The 21,443-nt window shown below is 32.8% G+C and overlaps 1 protein-coding gene across 2 annotated transcripts in view; it reads left to right on the top strand.

Annotated features, from left to right (window-relative positions):
• The window catches only part of LOC114330337 (regucalcin-like), a 144,534-nt gene that overhangs the window by 85,060 nt on the left and 38,031 nt on the right, over nucleotides 1–21,443 (top strand). The gene's annotated exons all lie outside the window — the stretch shown is intronic.

Genomic DNA, 21,443 nt, shown 5'->3' with positions numbered 1-21,443 from the left:
AGTCTTGGTCTTGGTCTTGCTAAAATAAGGCGGTCTTGGTCTTGGTCTTGGTCTTGCTAAAAGGCAAGAACAAGTCCAAGACTGCAAGACCAAGACCGATTTTGGGCAACACTAATAAGAAACAGTAGAGCAAAACTTTCAAAACTACAGTATGCGGCAAAATAAACAGTACTGCATGAAGTGAATATTGAAATGTTTATGATTATTTATATATTTACACTACATTTAAAATCAGGATACAGTAGAAATAAACAAACCAATACACGTTAAATGCTACTAGTAGCAGTATAAAATCATAATTTACAATGTATATACATTGTAAATCACAAATCATGATTTCCAAAGTTTATACATTGTAAATTATAATTCGGGAGTGCTCCTAATAGCATTTAACGTGTCTTGGTTTGTTTATTTCTACTCAGGGCCCCCGTAAGGGTTACTGGCGTCTGTGTGCAAAAAAGGATTTTGGCGCCCCTTAAGGCATTTTGGATCATGTTTTTTATTTTTTTAAGGTAAGTAGGTGCTTGAAACAAACCAAAAAACTGAACTGTAGAAGTTATATTTATAGTCCATTCCCCAAGGTAAAATATTGTAAAACCTCCGAATTTTAAAGAACCGGTTGGATTGACATAACGTTTGGCATACACATAGCTAACATGTTAAAGAATAAAGTGATATTGTGCCGACTTGTGCTTTTGTTCTGAATGTGAGTTTCACCCCTTCTCGGGAGTGAAAAAACATACGCTCAAAAAAGTCCGGAATTGGATAAAATGACTAAACAACTTTTGTTCTATAAAGTTTTTTACTAAGTCAATACTTTTTTCAAGTTATTTGCGAGTAAATATGTTCAGTTTTCAACAAAAAAAATCTCGTTTTTAGACGGATTTTCGCAAATAAATCAAAAAGTAAGTATTTTATCAAAAAAAATATAGCTTTTAAAGAAGTGAAAAAATGGTGTAAGTACCTATATATGAGGACTGCAGATCCAGTAGAAACAGAGTTGTAGCTAATGAAAAGGATGTTCTTATTCGTCAAATTCCAAATCAAATATTTCAACGTGAAATAAACAAAAAATCGAGCACTTATGTGGGAAAACCCATTATAACTTTTTTTAAAGTGTTTCTCATTCCGTGTGGATGGCATACATGGGAGTCTTCACCACTAGGCTGACGGTGGGCATGTATGCCATTGATTATACACATTTTTAATATGTGCTTTTTTTGTCCGTTCAGAGTATGTCTTAGGATCAGACATCCGCAAGAAATGTGTTAAAAGAACCTTATATTTTTGTTTGTTTTTTAGTTTTTTTAAGATCAAAAATAAGTAGGTAAGTTACGCTCAGAATAACGTTGGTACTCTTTTTGGTAAAAAAAATCGTGAAAATCACCCCCTAATTAGCATCCCAAATGAAATTAGTCGTTACCGCTTCACCACAAGATACTTTACTTGCAATATGTATTGTTTATATGATCTGAAGTTTCATCGATTCAAAGTGCTTATTTTTAAAAATGCTGTAGTCAAAAAGGGCTTGAACGAGTCACTAATTACGAGTTTATGCAAATTCACATACCAACACCAATTTTTGTATTACAGGAAAACAAAAAAATCCAAAATATTGAGACAAGAAAACTTAAATTTTTTTACTGCTTAAGATTTTTGGTATTACCTAATTTTTAAGTTATTTGGGAAAAAGAAAATTTTTCAAGATTAAAAAAAATTCACTTTAAAACCAAATTTTTTAAAAAATGAGCACTTTAAACCGATAAAACTTACAGATCATATAAACAATACATAGAAAGTAAATGGTAAAGCGGTAACGATTAATTTCATTTAGAATGCTAATGAGAGTGTGATTTTACGATTTTTTTTCCAAAAAAAGTATGCTTGCTGCTTGTTATTGTTGCTAGACAATTTTTTCAACACTTTAAAGAAGTTGTAATGAGTTTTTCCCGAAAAGTGCTTAATACTTTGGTTATTTCACGTTGAAATATTCTATTTAGAATTTGACGAATAAGAACCTACTTTTCAATAGCTACAACTCTGCTTCCTCTGGGTTTGCAGACTTCATATATAAATTATTTTTTCACTTTTTTGTAAGCTATATTTTTGCTAAGAGTATTTTTTCGCTAAAATAATTAGTTTTTGAGTTATTTACGAGAAACCTTCTAAAAACGGGGTTTTTTGTTGAAAAATGAACATATTCACTCGCAAATATTTCTAACCTAACCTAACCTCCAGGTATTCTCGGGCGCATTCCCCTGATAATACCCCTTTTACCACCAGGGCAAAAGCACACATCGGCACAAATCACTTCTTTACTTGTTATCTATGTGTATGACAAATTTCATGTCAATATAAGCGGTTCTTTAAAATTAACAGCAAAAACCGTGAGTAAATGGACTATTATTAATTTGTAGACTAAAATATCAATATGAAACAAACCGAATAAAATCATACCAAAGTAAATTAAAATGCCTAACTTCTGACATGTTCTCGCAAATGGGAATCGGCAGTAACTGGATAATTTTGTTTTTTTGTTTGTTTGTTTTTTTTTGCAATTTTTGACCCCGGGTTTTGGCGCCCTAAAGAATGGCGCCCGTGTGCATTGCACACTTTGCACATATGGTAGCGGGGGCCCTGTTTCTACTGCATCTTGATTGTAAATTTAGTATAGGTGTATAATAGGGATGGCGGTTTTTGACAAAACACCGGTTTTCGGTTATACCGGTTTTTTTTGCTTACGATTTACCCTGGCGGTTATAACCGGCCAAAAAAAAACCGATTTTTGGAATAACATTAATCCAATAGGTTACAAAGTAAGTATGGGAAAAACCTACCGGTTTAAACCTAAAACCGGTTTTTTTTACTTCGCAATGACCGGTTTTCCCGGTTGTTTTTTTGTCCCGGTTATAACCGGTTTTTTCTTTTTAAAGTAAAAACCGGTTATTAGGTTTTTACGGTGATTAGGATTCCAAATCTACCTATTTCTACCGATTCCAATTCTACCTATTCTACAAATATACAAACGTGTTAAAAGTAATACATGTTCTTTCGATAGTACTAATTTTGATCATATTGATATCGAGTCGAATGGAGTATCGCAAACTAAAGTGTATTGTAAATGTAACTTTGTAACCTATTGGATTAAAAAAGCCGAAAACCGGTTTTCCAAAAACCGGTTTTTTGGCCGGTTATAACCGCCAGGTTAAACCGTAAGCAAAAAAAACCGGTATAATCGAAAACTCCACTTTTTAAATTTTGGGAAGTCTACCTTTTAAACTTTATATTTAAAATGAAAAATCGTCTGCATTTAAAAAATTAAATATATTTTTGAATAATAAATTCAACATATTTTTCAGTTCTTAAATTATTTTTTAAATTCAGACGATTTTTCAATATTAAAGTTTTAAAGGTGGATTTCTCAAAACTTTGAAGAGTGGAGTTGGTTGGTTTTGGCAGTAAGCCGACGACGTATTACTTTTAACACGTTTGTATATTTGTAGAATAGGTACATTTTAACTCATTTAATACTTCCTGTATGAGTGTATCGTTTTGAAAACGTGGCGAAATTCTTGGAGATTCGTATTCGTAATCAGTAATTCGATATTCATAGTCAGAGCATTATTTTTATTAATCAGAAAAAGTCATTCACCCACTTTCAATGTCAAGAGTTAAGTGTGAAAAATAGATGATGTTTGCGCAGATCACTTCCTATGTAAATATTATGATTACAAATATCTTTTCAAGGAAATATTATAATAAAACTTAATAATTGTTTCTGGCTGATGCGAGATTGCAATTTCAGTTTGCTTCTATATTTTATAAAATAAAATAAAATTTGAATTATTGTTTTGTTTGGAATAATTACTTGAGAATAATAATTATGATTGGGATCCAAAATAATACCTAACCTAATCCTAATCACCGTAAAAACCTAATAACCGGTTTTTACTTTAACAATAAAAAACCGGTTATAACCGGGACAAAAAACAACCGGTAAAACCGGTTATTGCGAAGTAAAAAAACCGGTTTTACGTTTAAACCGGTAGGTTTTTCCCATCCCTAGTGTATAACAGAAAATCTAAAGGTGGTCACTCACTATCAAGTACATCTGACAGGTCGGAAAGAAATGCACCATTCCTGCCGTTCAATGGTGCATCGCACTTATACTTACATAAGAAAAATTTGTCGTTTGAGGTTTAATCACGTACCTGTTTCCAAATTTCTATTTAAAATTCGTTTAAAAACCGATCCATATTGCAATTGTGGAGAAATAGGAGACGCAGAGCATCAAATATTAAATTGCTCTCTAATACAAGCTCAAGTGATAATCTTTTTGGACAAAATTTATAAGTTAAAGGATGTCATACATTCAATTAATTTAAAGTTCTTATTAAATCAAAGTAATAATCCACAAGTGGTCATTTTATTATGTGAGCATATTAAAAATATTAAACTGAAAATATGAGTAGCTAAGGTTAACTATCGGTTATTAAGAGGTAGATAAATATTGTAAAAAAAAAAATGTAAAAACATTGTAATAAGTATAAAAAAAAACAGAAACCATTAAGAAGACGAATAACCTCCGAGAGGTTAAATCGGGCTTTAGTCTTACCGTAATGGAAAAAAAACAAAAAACAAAAAAAAACAACAAAAAAAAACAAAAAAAAATAACAAAAAAAAATAAAAAAGATGCAAAAAAAGGAAAAAATAATTGAATATAAATAATGAATAATATAATGAAAAATAGAAGTAAAAAATGTTAATGTAAAATAATAATAATAATGATAACGAGCGATCCACAATTATTGCGATCAAAGCTAGCCTTGCAAAAATTTACGTATGTCTTGTTTTAATTTGAATTTATAGCATTGGTTTATCAATTATTTTGATTAACATTATAAAACATGAAAAATCAGTTAAAACCTTTAAGACAGAACTTTAATCAAAAATAAAAAGAAATAACAAAATTATCAGTATCAATAATAAATAAAATCAAACAAAATGCTGTATATGTCCACCACCAACATCTCTACATAACCTAACTTTTCTTGTTAAGTTGACGTACACTGCAAAGTTGACGTAAACGGGAAAGTATATCTGAATTAAGGATAGACTTGTACTGTATAGCTATCTCTGTCATTCAGAGCCACCTATGATGATATTGTAATGAATAGGGAAAGAAAATAAACATAGAGTAGTTGAAATTAATATAAAAATGAGCAAAATCAGTTAAATGGGCGAATGGACCCTGTGTCTTGGTTTGTTTATTTCTACTGCACCTTGATTGTAAATTTAGTATAGTATACATGATATAGCCTTGCAAAAATTATTCAAGACGACGTTCCCGATAAAACAGATGTTAAATATGTATCCTGGCACTAAAAAATCTTTAATTCTAGTCCGCAATTCCGGAATGTCTGACGGTCTGCCTCCTTCAGCATTCCCCATATGTACGCATCAGGTGGCGTTAGGTCTGGTGAGTGGAGATGTGGTGGAGATCTACCAAAATGATGGCGTCATATTCGAAGAGACTCTCTGGCCATGTAACAGGGTACTCCGTCGTGCAGGAACCATTGGTGATTTTAAGTTTGGACCGTTTTCGCGAGCTCTTCCGTATGACCGAAAATACATAGTACTCCACGATAAAATTTTTTCCTGGAAAACTTAGAACCATCCTGAAGCACCTTGCATTAACACCACATTCATATATTTACAGCAACCTTCAAGGTAAAGTATTCGGAAATCGAGGAATTGGGACAAGAAGAATATCATGGTCAAGGAACCTGAGGAATTGGTTCTCCACAACAACAACTAATATTAATTATTTATATGGGAAATAAGCCACAATTAAAATGAAAAAAATAATTTTATTAACGTTTCGACGCCCAAATCGGGTGCCGTTGTCAAAATACAAAATATTACTAAAATAAACTAAAGTGTTGTTGCTAAGCAAAAAAATTCTTCTAATAATTTATTTAATCTCACTCATTTATATTGTCAATTCAGACATATATTATACATTTTAAAGTAGAAGAGTTTAAAATGATATTGCCAATATTTATGAGTTGCGTTCCTGGGACGACTTACTGAAAGATAGTTCATTCGATTACATGAAATTAACCCCAACTCAAGAATATCCGTCATAAAAAATTATAGCATGTGATATGTCTTTAAAAAGACAACCAAATGCAACGACAGTAAAATTCTCGCGTTAGAGACTTCATAGTAAATCACAAGGGAAAACCAGGAAAAACCCTGTGATACTATCCCGACATCGTAAGTATTTGGTCTTACATTAATTTACTCTCAAAAAATAATACCAAATTCTGACTTGTAACATGTTTAAATTATAAATATTATTAATAATACTAGATATATAAGTAATACTAAAATATAAAATATGTACTAGCTCGATATTATTGACTTACTAATCTTGGTATTTTCTTTCTATTGACTTCCTCTTTCAGTATGGGTAACCACATCCTACTGCATTCTACCGAGGAATTTGCGACACAATTGGTTTCATTTAGCATAATTAGAGCCGCTTCTTTGATTTTTCTCTTTTTACTATCTGATTCTTTCAGATTATTTCAGTTACCCATACTGAAAGAGGAAGTCAATAGAAAGAAAATACCAAGATTAGTAAGTCAATAATATCGAGCTAGTACATATTTTATATTTTAGTATTACTTATATATCTAGTATTATTAATAATATTTATAATTTAAACATGTTACAAGTCAGAATTTGGTATTATTTTTTGAGAGTAAATTAATGTAAGACCAAATACTTACGATGTCGGGATAGTATCACAGGGTTTTTCCTGGTTTTCCCTTGTGATTTACTATGAAGTCTCTAACGCGAGAATTTTACTGTCGTTGCATTTGGTTGTCTTTTTAAAGACATATCACATGCTATAATTTTTTATGACGGATATTCTTGAGTTGGGGTTAATTTCATGTAATCGAATGAACTATCTTTCAGTAAGTCGTCCCAGGAACGCAACTCATAAATATTGGCAATATCATTTTAAACTCTTCTACTTTAAAATGTATAATATATGTCTGAATTGCCAATATAAATGAGTGAGATTAAATAAATTATTAGAAGAATTTTTTTGCTTAGCAACAACACTTTAGTTTATTTTAGTAATATTTTGTATTTTGACAACGGCACCCGATTTGGGCGTCGAAACGTTAATAAAATTATTTTTTTCATTTTAATTGTGGCTTATTTCCCATATAAATAATTGATCATAAAAATGCCACAAGGAAATAGCTTCAGAACAACATTAACAACTAATATATTTAAAGCATCAGTTAATAAAATAATTATAGCCAGAATGATCGCCAATATTCGAAACGAATAGGCACTAAAAGAAGAAGAATAATAACGAAGTGCAGAAAACCACTCAGTACGTTTCGGCGCCTAATAACACATACAAATTTGAGGCATACGAATTTCAGTACTGTTTATTTTGCCGCATACCGTAATAATTCTACTACACGTCGGCTTATAACGTTCTCCACCGTTTTTCGACTTCCAATCGCCACTTCGTCTGGTTGTTCCATAGGTCATCTTCTATGTGCCTTTCTCTCAGCTCTTTCTCTATTCCTTCGCTCCAACTTTTTCTCGGAGTACCTCGTTTTCTCTTTCCTTCTAGTTGCCATTTTAGTATTTTCTTTGGTACCTATTCGTTGTTTATCCATTCTTTGTAAACCAGATAAGTTGTTTTGTCGATAGGTCATCGTTGATTGTTCTTTTGATTCTTATTGAAATTATACTTCTTTAGGCGCGTTGAGAGTAAATTTATATGTGCGCTAGTTCATCAAAATACTTGGTCCTGAGCGCAGCTGAAATGTTAAACTTTCTCTGATTGGGTAATTACAATGAACTGTCAATAAAATTGTTTAATATGTCGGTTATGAGTAAACAAATGTTGTGTATATTAGCTTTTGTTGTTGTGAGGGCAGAGAAAAAGCAAGATTAAAATTGTAGTGACTTTTTAAATAGTTTTTAAAAGCAACAGGTACGTAATTCTAAATGCTTCAGTATTGTAATAAAAAATTACATAGTTACCTACCTATTTGGAAAATGTAAAATAAACCTACCTAGTATGTAATGCTTTGATTACCAACAAAATTTCTACCAATATTCATCTAATATTGTTTTCTTACTCTATGTTTTGTTGTATTTTAATATTTAAATTCCATAAAAATCAAACTAATTTGGTTAAATTCAGAACTGTCAAAAGTTTAAAACGTTCAGTTGGTCTATCTTCCAACATAATGCATATGTGTCCGTAGCCAAAATCTAAAGATGCTTGAATTTCAAAACTAACTGCGCCCATGGTCCGCGGGTTCAATCCCCAATACAAACTTTTATTTTTTTTTTATTTTTTTTATACATTTTATGATTGTAAGTATATTATTATATAATTTTTTTCAGAAAATACGTATTTAGTAAAAAATTTTCCAACAAGTAATGTTTAGGAATTATTTGTGGCATTTTTCAATGTGTTTGTGTGTGTTTTATTCTTCTATTTTTTAATTTTTGGTATTGTTTTAATAAAAAAATTTGAAACGTAGTAAGTATTAAAATTAGTTTAATATTTAATTAAAATATAAATAAACTGTTTAAAGTACATTAATTTAGTTGAAATCATAATAATAGAAGTACAACTTCTTACGTGCGTACAAAGTAAACACACATTCTTTTATTTCTCTAATGTGTTTGTTGGTAATCCGCTCTCTTCCGGATCTTGCTTCTGATCCAAAAATTCATTTCCGTTATTCCGTTGCTCTCAGCGTAGTCAGTGTTCTTTCTTTCAGTGGCCAGTGGCCACGGCCACACCTCATAGCTGTAGAGAGTGATATTTTTACGAAGCGTTAATAACCGCTATGAATTCCAACATTTTATTGGTTAGAACAGAACTACCCACGTGATATCTGTGTTCGTATTGGTCAAATGATTAAGAATGACAGAGCGGGATATTTAAATACCAATATTGTATGCAAAGTGTCGTTTCAAGAAAACAAGTCTGCTGACCGAGGATAACGGATAAATATTTCTTGTTTATCTTACAATTATTGACAATTTTTGTGATAGAAATAAAAATGTGGTAGAAAATCAATATTGAAAAACAGTATTGATTAAAAAAACACTATTTATTCGTTTCTACTAGTCTGCTTTCTAGAGTGTACCTAGTCTCATAAAATATTTCTTTTATCTCATAAAAAATATAAACAATTATTTTATAGTAATAATATTATTTCAATTTATTTCAGTTGTTCAATACAAACACAGCAGCACTAGAATAGATCTTATAAATTAAATTATAAATGCATGAAAATTAAAAACAGATAATTTACATAAAAGTAAATATACTGGATATGGGGAAAAGTAATTTAGGGGAAATTATATGTTATATTATATAATTATGATTTTCTTCGGCATTTTGTGAAATATAGGACATGTGTCTTGTGTCCTTTTAAAATGTCTGAAATTTCATATTTCATTTACATTTGGATTTTTAAACGTTTTTTTTAACACTTATAAATATGTTGCTACGATTTTTGTTTCTTTGTGGAGAAAAACCGTTTCTGTGGTTCAATGTTTTTACATATTGAAAGTTTTAAAACACTTCAATTTTTTTTATGCAAATTTTGATTAAATTTTTTGTTGCATGTAAGTATATTTGACAAGACAATCTAAAAATTTCTGTCACTTAAATTATCTAAATCGGGTGTATGTATTTACAAGCATCGTCAAATCTTCATGATCTTTTTTATTGCAAATTAAATTGATGTTACTTAAATCCTTAAAGTCGTGGTTTCACTATCAAATAATTTGATCAAACAGTTTGAGCAAACTCAGGAAGTGACGCCACAACTGCAGTTTGTTCAAATTTTAAAAATCTAGTGGTCACACTATCAGTTTAGTTTGATCAAATTTTGTATTGAGAGTTGTAGTAGTATGTACATATATCAAAACCCACAAGCATTCCAACACTTTAACGAATAAGCCCCAAACTCTCTCTCTATTGTAGAAGGGAGACAGTAACTAACCAAAAAGAAATCAAGTGTGATTAGGAAAAATCTAGAAAACAAACAAGAGTAACTATTGGCTACAAAAGCTGCTGTACAAAAATCAGTGTGCACGCTGAAGAAAGCAAAGCAGGGAATGATCAACGAAACAATTTTAATGTGTAGCTAGGCCACGATTGATAAACATATACAGGGGCTCACAGCTTAAATGATGCAGTCGCTACTCAATAAAGCTAGCTTGTGTCAGTGGCTCAATATTTATTAGAAAAAACTTACATACTTAAAGTAGGTAAGTTAGTATGAGTCTTCTAAAATAGCATAAGCTATGTTTTGGGTTTCAAATATGCAATAATTAACACTCCCAGCGCCAGGACCTGGGACCTGGAACACTCCCAGTTGTGTCAGCTAAAAGGACACACTTTCTTAAGTTTTTATATGTAGAGAATAATGCTATGGCCTGAGACAATTTCCTGGTATAACTGGGTTTGGCCTTACGACATGAAAAGATAGGTTGTATGTAACTAGAAATTCGTATGAAAAATGTTGCCATGTATGGGCCAAAACAATTTGCTCCAACTCAGTATGCAGGGAAAGATTCAAGGAAAATGAAGCATAGGGAGATGCTATACGCTGTACGGATGTACATCAAACGAACTTTTCAGAGCAGCGGTCTCCAAAGTCCTAATAGCTATAGTTCGTCCGCTACAACTTTTCCCATGTGTCACGATTCATTTTCAAACAAATTAAGTCAAAACATAAAGTGAAACGTACGCCGATGTGTGTAGTATATAATATACAGTATACAAAATGTATATACACATCGACATTCGTTTCACTTAATGTTTTGAATTAATTTGCTTGAAAATGAATCGTGACGCATGGGAAAAGTTATAGCGGACGAACAATAAGATGTATTGTCAGAGAAATAGCAAATAATCCCAAAAAAGTGCACCAAAATTGAGAGATGAGGTGGAAAGACAGTTTGGAAAAAGATGTAACCATGAAACAATTAGACGGATATTACAAAATAATAATCGGCATAGCTGAACTGCAAGAAATAAATATATCAGCCAAAGAAAAAAGCAACAAGGAGTTTTGTTTTCTTTATTAATTTTAGCTGATATCAAAATCATACACAAAATAATTAAAGGATTATTTTTATTTAAGTATGGTATATCTGAAACCCAAAACATAGCTTATGCTATTTTAGAGGACTTATAGTTAGTAACTTACTTTCAGTATGTAATTTTTTTCTAATATTGAGTCACTGACAAAAGCTACAGTTTTATTGAGTAGCGACTGTATCATTTCAGAATTGAGGCTGTGAGTCACTGTAGGTGCAGTGCAGTACAATAATTTTGCTTATACAAATTATCAGTAATAAATATTTATTTACATCAAAATAAAAATTCCATCACATAATGATGTCTAACAGCTGATTGTCACTCTGACCAATACGAACACAGATATCACGTGGGTAGTTCTGTTCTAACCAATAAAATCGTGGAATTCATAGCGGTATTTAACGGCTCGTGATATTTTTCACTATTCGCCCCGTGCGTCTCCCCTCTATTTACAGTCACGTGACACGCTGTCAGATTTTGTAAGGACGTTTTAACATTGAGTTTTATGGGATTATTTTGTTAAACTTGAATATATTATTTTGTAGTGATAATAACAATTGTTAGAATTCATTAGTTATTAATTAATAGTGTAATTTATAGTACAACAAAAATATTTTATTTTTCGTTTATAAAGATTTATTGACATAAACTGCGATAGTGAGGTTTTGTATACATAATTAAACTGTTGGAAAATGAATAATTTATATCAGATTAAGTGCGTTTTTATTTTCTGTTTATATTAATACATCATATCACTAGCGTAACACGGTATTTTTTTAAATGTCCCATTTAAACATGCACAAAGCGTCCTTACAAAATTTCAAAAAAACCGTCACCATGAGGAGGTCGATCGATTTTGTTTGACACTTTGTTAACGCTCGGAGCGAATAGTCTGATAGTCCCTCTTTTTGTTTTCTTTGGTGATTGATCGGCTCCATAAAATGATGTTCAACATTGTGATGTCTTTTATACCTGACGTATTTCTTTCCCTTATGACTTTGTCTCATATTCCAACGTTCGAGATATTAACCTAAACATAGTATATGTAGTGTAGTGCTTTATCGTGGTCATGTCGTCTAATATGATGTTCTCCTTCACAGAGCCGGATTTAGATATGTGGGGGCCCTGGGCAGAATTGGTGTGGGGGCCCTACCTCCTACCAATAAAAAAATGTTAATCTACTTTTATAAATATAATTTTAAATAATAAAAAGTACAAGAGCTGTAGCTTGTTACAGTAAAATATTAAAAATAAAATAAGATGTATGGTTAAAGTCCGGGAACTTTTCGAGATATTTTAATTGAAAATTTCTTGATTATGTGGGACATATCTAGTAGCATTAAGACATCGTAACCAATGCTCATTGTAGAGAGATGATTCAAACACTCATGGCCCATCATAGACCGAAGTCGATTTTTAAATAACTTAAATTTTGAGAATGATCTCTGACCGCTGCAGTTCGCATCAGAACTAAATATAAACAAAGTGTCACCTCAACATTTGGAGAAGCATCATTCATATTCTTTTCTTTTAGCAATTGGTACATTTGAAGTGCTTGGCTTATATTTGATGAGCCGATTTCCTCTTTAAATGAATTGAAGAATCTTACAAATTGTACCAGATGGACACATAAGTTTTCATCTAAATCATTGCTATAAATGTTGGTAAGCTTTAGTTAGTAAGCTTCAATTTAATTGAGAGTTAAATTTTCCAATGTTCCAAAATGATGTAAAAATCCAAAATTGGAATGAATGGATTCATATGCAGGAAGCCTCTGCCTTAAAGAGGTAATGAAGTGATTTATAATAGCGATAAAATTTTGAGTTCTAAACTTCTCTGATGTTCTAATATCTTTCGAAATTGTCACGTATTGATATTGACTGTATAATTTATTTAAGTGATCTAAGTGCTGCGACTCCTAAATTAAGGTCAATATTTGGATCTTAAAGAATACGACTTGTGCTGTTTGTCCTCCCTAATATCCTCTCTGTCTCCAGTAAACACATCCGATTATAGGTACAAACCATTTGCAATGCTACGAGTTTTAAATTGTTGCTCATAGTCTTCCGAAATTTTGGATAATGCTCCTTTAATCTGAATCTTTAACTAGTTCTTTTGCGGCATTACCTCCATGACCATCTAGTAGTATTTGCTCTTTTAGGAACAATAATATTTTTGCCACGGTCTGCATTGCTGTCGCTTAAAGACGCAGCTTTTAAACATTCTGTTAAGTTGTATCTATATGTAGAGGAACTGAAAAATACATATGGCAAAGAAATTAAAGAATGCTGTGCTATGCTATTGCATGATAACACTCAGTTGCAGCTTTTGAAACTAAATTTAGAGAGTAAGCGACACGGGGAATCCACAACTCCAAGGTATTAAGGTACGTATCCATACGTCCGTACGTGGGTGCTCTGTGCTCGGTGTAGCAGCTACACATAGTGGATACGTTGGTGCTCGCCACACGGCGCTCACCCTCGTTGATTCAACCGGTTTGAGGTTTATATGTAGGGGAGCGCATGCCGTATTCATTTGAGCAGCTACACCGAGCACGGAGCACCCACGTATGGATATGTACCTTTTTGTTCTATAATTTCAGCCTGAACTCCATTGTATTTTACACTGATAATTGACGCATTACCGTAGGACGGTCTCCTGCAGATTTTCAAATCGATTTCATGTTCTTGTAAAGATGTCGTTAGAGAATTAAATATATCTTCTGCTTTATGACCGCGATTTGTCAAAAATATTGTAAACCTTCCTACAGGAGTGAAACCTTCTATGTAACGAAATATCACACTTAATTGATTGGTATGAACTGAATAATATTTTGACTTCTTAATCCTTGAAACTATTTCATTTAATACGTTTTGACCCATCGGATGTACAATTTCCTCACATATGGTTGATGAAAGATAGTTGACATGTCTGCTTCCAGGATTTGAATATTTTTTTAAAATATGGTGCTTCAAAAATTGATCATATTCAGCTAATAACTGGAGTATTCCCAATTAATTTTCATTTTGTGATGAATTCGACAACTCATTTTGGCTGCGAAATGCTAAATCTCGTTCATAAATAAACTTAATAACACTAAAATTAGTCTGAGTTACCATTTATCAATAGTTCTTTATTTTTTCGGCCTGTTTTGCTATTTCAGTATCAATACGCCCAATTCTTTCGTGTGCTTTAGACATTTCGTTATCCATAAGCCTACTATCTGCATGTTTCCAATCACAAAATCATCTGTGACTAAAATGTGAACAAACACTAGATAAGAATTTACAAACGAAGCAATACACTCATCCGGTGGAAGGTGGAAAACATAACCATGAACAATTGTATTATCACTCCTACGCTCCTTCATTTTATACTTGTCATACATTGTCGAGTTCCTGTATCTCCTGCAACGGCGTAACCAGGATGATCCTAAGGGGAGGGGGGTTACAACTTCAAAATACCTTGATTTGTTAACAATACATATTGGTGTTAAGCGTATAGAGCTCAAAGCAGATCCCAATGAGGGGGTTATAACCCCCAAAAACCACCCCCTGGTTACGCCTGTCTCCTGCCAATATCTTTTTAAAAGAACCTCTATGTTTGGTGCTTTGTGGGGGCCCCCGAAATGTGGGGTCCCCGGGCAGCTGTCCAGCCTGCCCCCCTTAAATCCGGCTCTGCTCCTTCAACGCATAAGTATTCAATTTTCTTTTTATTCGCTTCTAGACCGCATATATTGTATAATAGACTTTAAGTAATTTTCAGGCCATATAGTTTAAATCGTCATAAACGTTTAAATCGGCATCGTTACATTTAAAGAGGCATTAAACAGGGATGTATTATATGCCCGCTATTATTTAATATCTTCTTCTTCTTTAAGTGCCATCCCAGCGACGGAGGTCGGCAACCATCATAGCTATTCGAAATTTAGAGACGGCTACTCTGAAAAGTTCATTTGATGTACTTCTTCTTCTTCTACGGCACTGCAGCCCAAATTGACCCTTGGCCTCCTTTATTTTTTGCCTCCAACCTTGCTTGTCTATGGCTGCTCTTCTTCATACACGGACTCCTAAAAGGGCTTGTGCGTCGCTGTTTACTGTGTCTTCCCAGCGTTTTCTTCGCTTTCCAACCGGTCTCTTTCCCTGCATTCTAGCATTCAGTGCGCTTTTTGGTAGCCTATCCTCTCCCATTCTTATCACATATCCGCTCCATTGCAATCTTTGTATTCTAATGAAGTCTGACAGGGGTGCTTCCTTATAAAGTTGATAAAGTTCGTTGTTGTATCGACTTTTGAAGATTCCGTTTTCCCTCACAGGTCCTAGTATTCTCCTCAGTACCTTCCTTTCGAATGTGTCGAGTTTGGTTTTGGATGTTTCTTTCAGGACCCAGGCTTCACTGCCATAGCATGTTATTGGTCGAATTAAAGTTTTATAGATTCTCATCTTTGTATTTCGGTGGATTTTAGACCGAAATATATGGGAGAGGGCAAAATAAGCTCTGTTTGCCAGCGTTATTCTCTTCCGTATTTCTCCGTCTTCTGATCCGTCGGCATATATTTCTACTCCCAGGTATGCAAACTTTCCAACAGTTTTAATGCCATCTTCATGTATAATGTTTTGTCGGACTATATTTTTTCTCGTCTGAATCATTATTTTTGTTTTTTCTGTGTTAGTTTTCAGACCTAGCATTTTTGTTTGTGTTTTTAACTCTGCGTAGTTTCTTCTGCTCCTGTGGATGTTCTACTATAATATTAATATCATTGGCATAAGCGGCCAGTTGAACCGTTCGGTTGGTCAGTGGGTTTCCTCATCCAGTTTGCATTTGCCTAACTGCATATTCCAGTGCCAGGTTAAACAATGTTGGGGCCAGCCCATCTCCCTGCTTTAGTCTCTGCGAAATTTTGAAAAAGTCTGTCCGGTGGTTTTGTATTCGTACACATGCCTGAGTTTCATCCATTGCTGCTTTAAGGAGTCTTATTAGCTTGTGTGATATTGCCAATTCAGCCAATATATTATAGTATAGTTTGTTGCTTTTGACTGAGTCGTATACCTGTTTGAAGTCTACAAACACGTTGTGAACATCAATAACGCTCAAGATCTGTTTGACTGTAAATATTTGATCCAGTGTCGATCTTCCCCGTCGGAAGCCCGTCTAATACTCTCCAATAATATTTTCTGCTAGTGGTTGAAGCTGCTGGTTTATGTTGTTCTGAAGCTATTTTATTGTGGGATTTTTATAATCAATTACTTTTAATGGGAAATAAGCCACAATTTTACCAAAAAAATGATTTTGTTAACGTTTCGAAGCTGGTTTATAATATACGTGAGGACTTTATATGCTGTACATAGTAGAGAAATTCCACGATAGTTTTTGCACTGGAGTTTGTCTTCTTTTTTATAGATCGGGCATACTATACTTTTCTTCCAGTCGTCGGGTATTTTCTCTTCTTGCCATATGTCTTTGATGAGCGCGTGGATGTGACTTGCTAGCAGTGGCGAAGCGTGACTTTTTCTAAAATGTTACCAAAACTAGATTTAAATAATCTTATTGAAAATAGTTATTTATGAAACAGTTCGTGAAGTATGCTTTTTGCAAACGCACGCGATATTTAGATAACGAGCGATAACGGAGCGAGTGCTATACATCGCGTAAGTTCGCAAAAAGTACTTCACGCACAGTTTCATACAATATTTTATCTACGATAAACAAATAAAAAAGAATGTGTGTCTACTTTGTACGCACGTAAGAAGTTATACTTCTATTATATGATTCAAACGAAATTAATATACTTTTTATTTATATTTTATTTAAATATTAAACTAATTTATACTTACTACTTCTCAAACATTTTTTTAAACAGTGCCAAAAATTAAAATAATAAAAGAATAAAACAACACAAACACATTAAAAATGCCACAAATGATTTCTGAACATTAATTGTCGGAAAATTTTTTAACTAAATACGTATTTTCTGAAAATAAAATTATATAATAAATATACTTACAATCATAAAATGTATAAAAAAAATAAAAAAATAAAAGTTTTTATTGGGATTCGAACCAGCTATCAGCGCGGTTGGTATATTGGGGTTCATTCGCCTTAAACGCTTCGCCACGGAGGCAATGTGTCATTATGTGCGAAGATCGACTAACTAAACGGATTAAGCTTTTGACATTATTGAATTAAATTAAATTATTTTGATTTTGAATTGAAATGATTTAGAATTAAAAAAATGCAACAAAACATAGAGTAAGAAAACAATATATTAGGTGAACATTGATAGAAATTTTGATGGTAATCAAATTATATAAATAGAAGTATTACATACTATGTATTTTGGTAGGTTCAAATAGGTAGGTACCTATGATACATTTACAATTATTACGTACCTGTTGCTTTTAAAAATTATTTAAATGTCACTAAAATTATAAACTTTTTTGTTTCTGTCCTCACAACAATAAAACTAATATATTATACATTTGTTTACCTTCATATTGAACAATTATTTATTATTGACAGATCATTTCAACACCCAATCAGAGCCCGTATAACGACTAATACCATACTGTCGGTGTGCGCATGCGCGCAGATCAATATAAATTCACCCTCAATCTCAATCGCGCCTAAAGAAGTATAATTTCAAAAAAACTGTAACTCTTCGTCACTGGAATTCATTTCTATTCTACAATTTTTAGAACTTTGACATTTAAAAATCCTATCTACTTTCAAACCACAAAACTGTCAAAAATTGTGTTGTAAGTTAGGGTGACCAGATCATAAACTTAAAAAAACATGTAAAATTTTTCTCTGGGGAGGGGGGTTGGCTTATTTTTTTTTGTATTGTTTGTGAAAGACAAGATACATTTTCCTACTTTTTTTATATATTTTTCATATGCCCTGGGGGAAAGGGGGTTTAACCTCCAAGTCCCCTCTCAGGGGGTTTAACCTTCAAAAGCGCTTTTGATATAATCAATCGGACGAAAATGATGGAGGAGATAGAGAATGTTGGAATCCCAGAAATATTAAGACAAATTATGATAACAGTAAGCCTAAAGAACACCAAAGCAAGGATCAGTTTCAACTAACAACTTCTAAGGAGATAAATGTAAATAAATGAGTGAAATAAGGTGACTCTGTCTCCCCGGCACTATTATTTAATCTGATATTGAAAGTAATCATAAGGAGGACAAACTGGTATCCACCTTTAGCTACTTGGGAGTAACAATATGGAAAACCGGAAAAGAGAGAACAGAAGAAAGAATTCTGAAAGGCAGAAAAACATATGGAATGATTAGAAATCTGTTGAGAAACAAGACAAGTATAATATGAACCAATATAATACCTTAATAAGACCTGTTGATACATATGGGATGGAAACAACGACGATTAATAAGAAAGAGGAACATATTAATAAGAAAGAGGAACATAGCATTCCGAAATTTGAACGAACAATAATGAGAACAATACTGGACCACAATGTAATAAGAGAGGGAGAAATAATAATGAAAACATATGCAGAAATTGAAGAAGCAATTGAAATTGAAGAAAAAATACGAGACATTTAGGCGCCCCGAGAGACTTTTTCGAGACACCGGGACAAATCGTTAAAAAACGGGAAAATCCCGTTTTTTCGGGACGTTCGGCCACCCTATTATAAGTCATTGCTCATATTGTCATAAATAGGAGAACGCGAAAGTTAAGGATACTTGATTATATGAAAGTGTGCCAAAAAACCCATTGAAAGTGTGCTAAAAAGTAAATCCCATTTAAAATACATTGTTACTTCACGCACACTTTAAACCCTTCACGCACTGCTATCTTTAATGACAGTTTTCACAAACTAAAAACTTAATGTGACATAAAGTAGATAACAATTATTTTGAACCTCCCAAATATAAGTTTTTGTTTTCAATCATGTGAGATAAAATTAAACAAATCACTATTCCCAAATTATATGCATGTAATTATGTATACATGTATTATATGCATGTAATAGGTATAACAATAAATAATAAACAAACTAAACAGATTATTCTACAATAAAATTGACATCAAAAATAAACAAGTAGGGAACAGAACATATTTTGAAAACTAGTGTTTATATTTTAAATCTTCTATTTTCTATTAAAATTATATATAAAAAAAATATACAAGGATAATGACTTTTCAAGTAGTTGATCGATTACGGAGCAACATTCTTCCATGTTCAAATGCACGAATAGCTTCTAAACTAATGTTACCATATTGTAAAATGGTGACAATACTGATATACACAGCGTGGTCGCGCCATCTCTGGAGCCGTCATTCCTTCAAAATTTTCAGTCTCGATCGATAGCGAGAATCATCTTTCGTTACCAGAACTAGAAGTGGTAACGGAGTATAATAACGTGCAACGGATTCAAATGTATTCACATGTAATCTCGCCAATATTTTCGTGCGTCTAGTTGGCTATTTACTGAATTAGGTAGGTACTACGTATTAACAAATATTTCTGTTGGTAAAAAATATAAATGGAATTATTTCATAGTAGTCATAAAATATTTATTTGCAAGATTTTTAACTGTTACCAATGGTAACAGTGGTTACATGGACGCTTCGCCAGTGCTTTCTAGGTGATCGCCACCTACTTTATACAGTTCTGCTAGTATTTCGTCAACTCCCGGAGTTTTATTGTTTTTCTGGGCCTTAATAGCTTCGAGAACTTCCTCTATAGTTGGAGGTTCTACTCCATTACCTACTTCATTCTGTTCTACGTAGTTCTCATTTGATGTACATTCCCTGCATAACCAATTGGAGCAAGTTGTATCTCTCTCCACGTGTAATATGTCTGAGATATTCTAATTTACCTGTTTTCATGGTATTTAAGATTTCCATTTCTTTATTCATCTTTCTCGGAACCTCTTTGTTTGTGACATGTTCTGTCCACCCACAGCTTGAATGATTCTATTGTTTCATTGATGCCGCATTTAAGGCCCAAGCTTCCATTCCATAAAACAAAGTCGAGAAAACGTAGCATCTATTCAACCTAACTCTTAGCTTTAACTCCAAATCTCTTGTTCATAGCACTTTTCTCATTTTCTTAAAATTTGTTCTAGCCTTTTCTACTCTGATTTTGATATCCTGGATGTAATCACCTGTGGAGTTGAGCATTGTTCCAAGGTATGAATATTGGTCGACTAGTTCGATATTGGATCAGTTTATAAAGAGATTCTCGTTATTTCTTTGAGTTTTTGATATTCTCATAAACTTTTTCTTCTTGACGTTCATTGTTAGACCGTATTCTTGTCCAAACTCCGCTATTCTGGTCACCAGCCTCTGAAGATCACCAATATTTTCCGCTAAGATGACAGTGTCATCCGCATATCTAATTTTGTTAATGGGTACTTCATATTCATTTTTTAATATCTACTCGGATATCTACAAGATATGTACTTTGGAATGAAAATCAATGGTGAACTGAATTGAAGTGTTATTGGATTCCATAAACACGACAGGAAGAGCATTGGATATAAAACTGAATAATTCTAAGACAATATTTATAGACCAAGAGGCAGCGCTGAAAAATCTCTTTCAATTTACTAAAGCTAGATTTTTCACAGTTGATTTGATTCAGTGAATTTGTACCCTACGAGCTCCCTAGTGGGAAAGTTTTGGGGTAGTTCTGATTTCTTTCATTATATATGGATTTTGGGCTGCTGAATCCGAATATGAGGTTTGCGCACAAAATTTCTTGCCAGAACATTGAAAAAATCGCGAGAAAATCGAAAAATTTCATCTTTTTTTCCGATTTTTTGCTCAAATCTAGAAAACTATTAACTTTTAGTAAATGGTCTGTTAATAGAAATTAAAGTACTTAAAATTATCTACAAATATCACTATTCACTTTTTTTTTCAGATGAACCATTCGGTCTAAAGTGCAAGTTGAAAATTGCCAATTTTTAACGGTCTCGGCAAAACCCACTTTTTACATTCCAAAACTTTAGTTTTTATTAGAATGCTGTCATTTGATAAATTTCTCCTAGTTTTCTGTACAAATAATAAATGTTAGTTCATAATATGAATATGGTATGTCTCTTCTCACAGCTTCCATGAATCCATTCCATCCTAAAATACCGATAATGTCTCTGCTTTTGCCTTTGGGCCACAGAAGATCAGGCACAAATGGAGTCACAGTTTCAGTTAGTGTGAACATTCCCTTCGGATCTTGATTTCTGATAAACCTTGAGGTTTTGTCCTTTCAAAATGTATTAGTTGAACAGCTCTCTGACTT

The sequence above is a fragment of the Diabrotica virgifera genome, chromosome 3, assembly GCF_917563875.1.
Source record: "Diabrotica virgifera virgifera chromosome 3, PGI_DIABVI_V3a".
Taxonomy (NCBI): domain Eukaryota; kingdom Metazoa; phylum Arthropoda; class Insecta; order Coleoptera; family Chrysomelidae; genus Diabrotica; species Diabrotica virgifera.
This window is presented reverse-complemented; position numbering and strand designations above follow the sequence as displayed.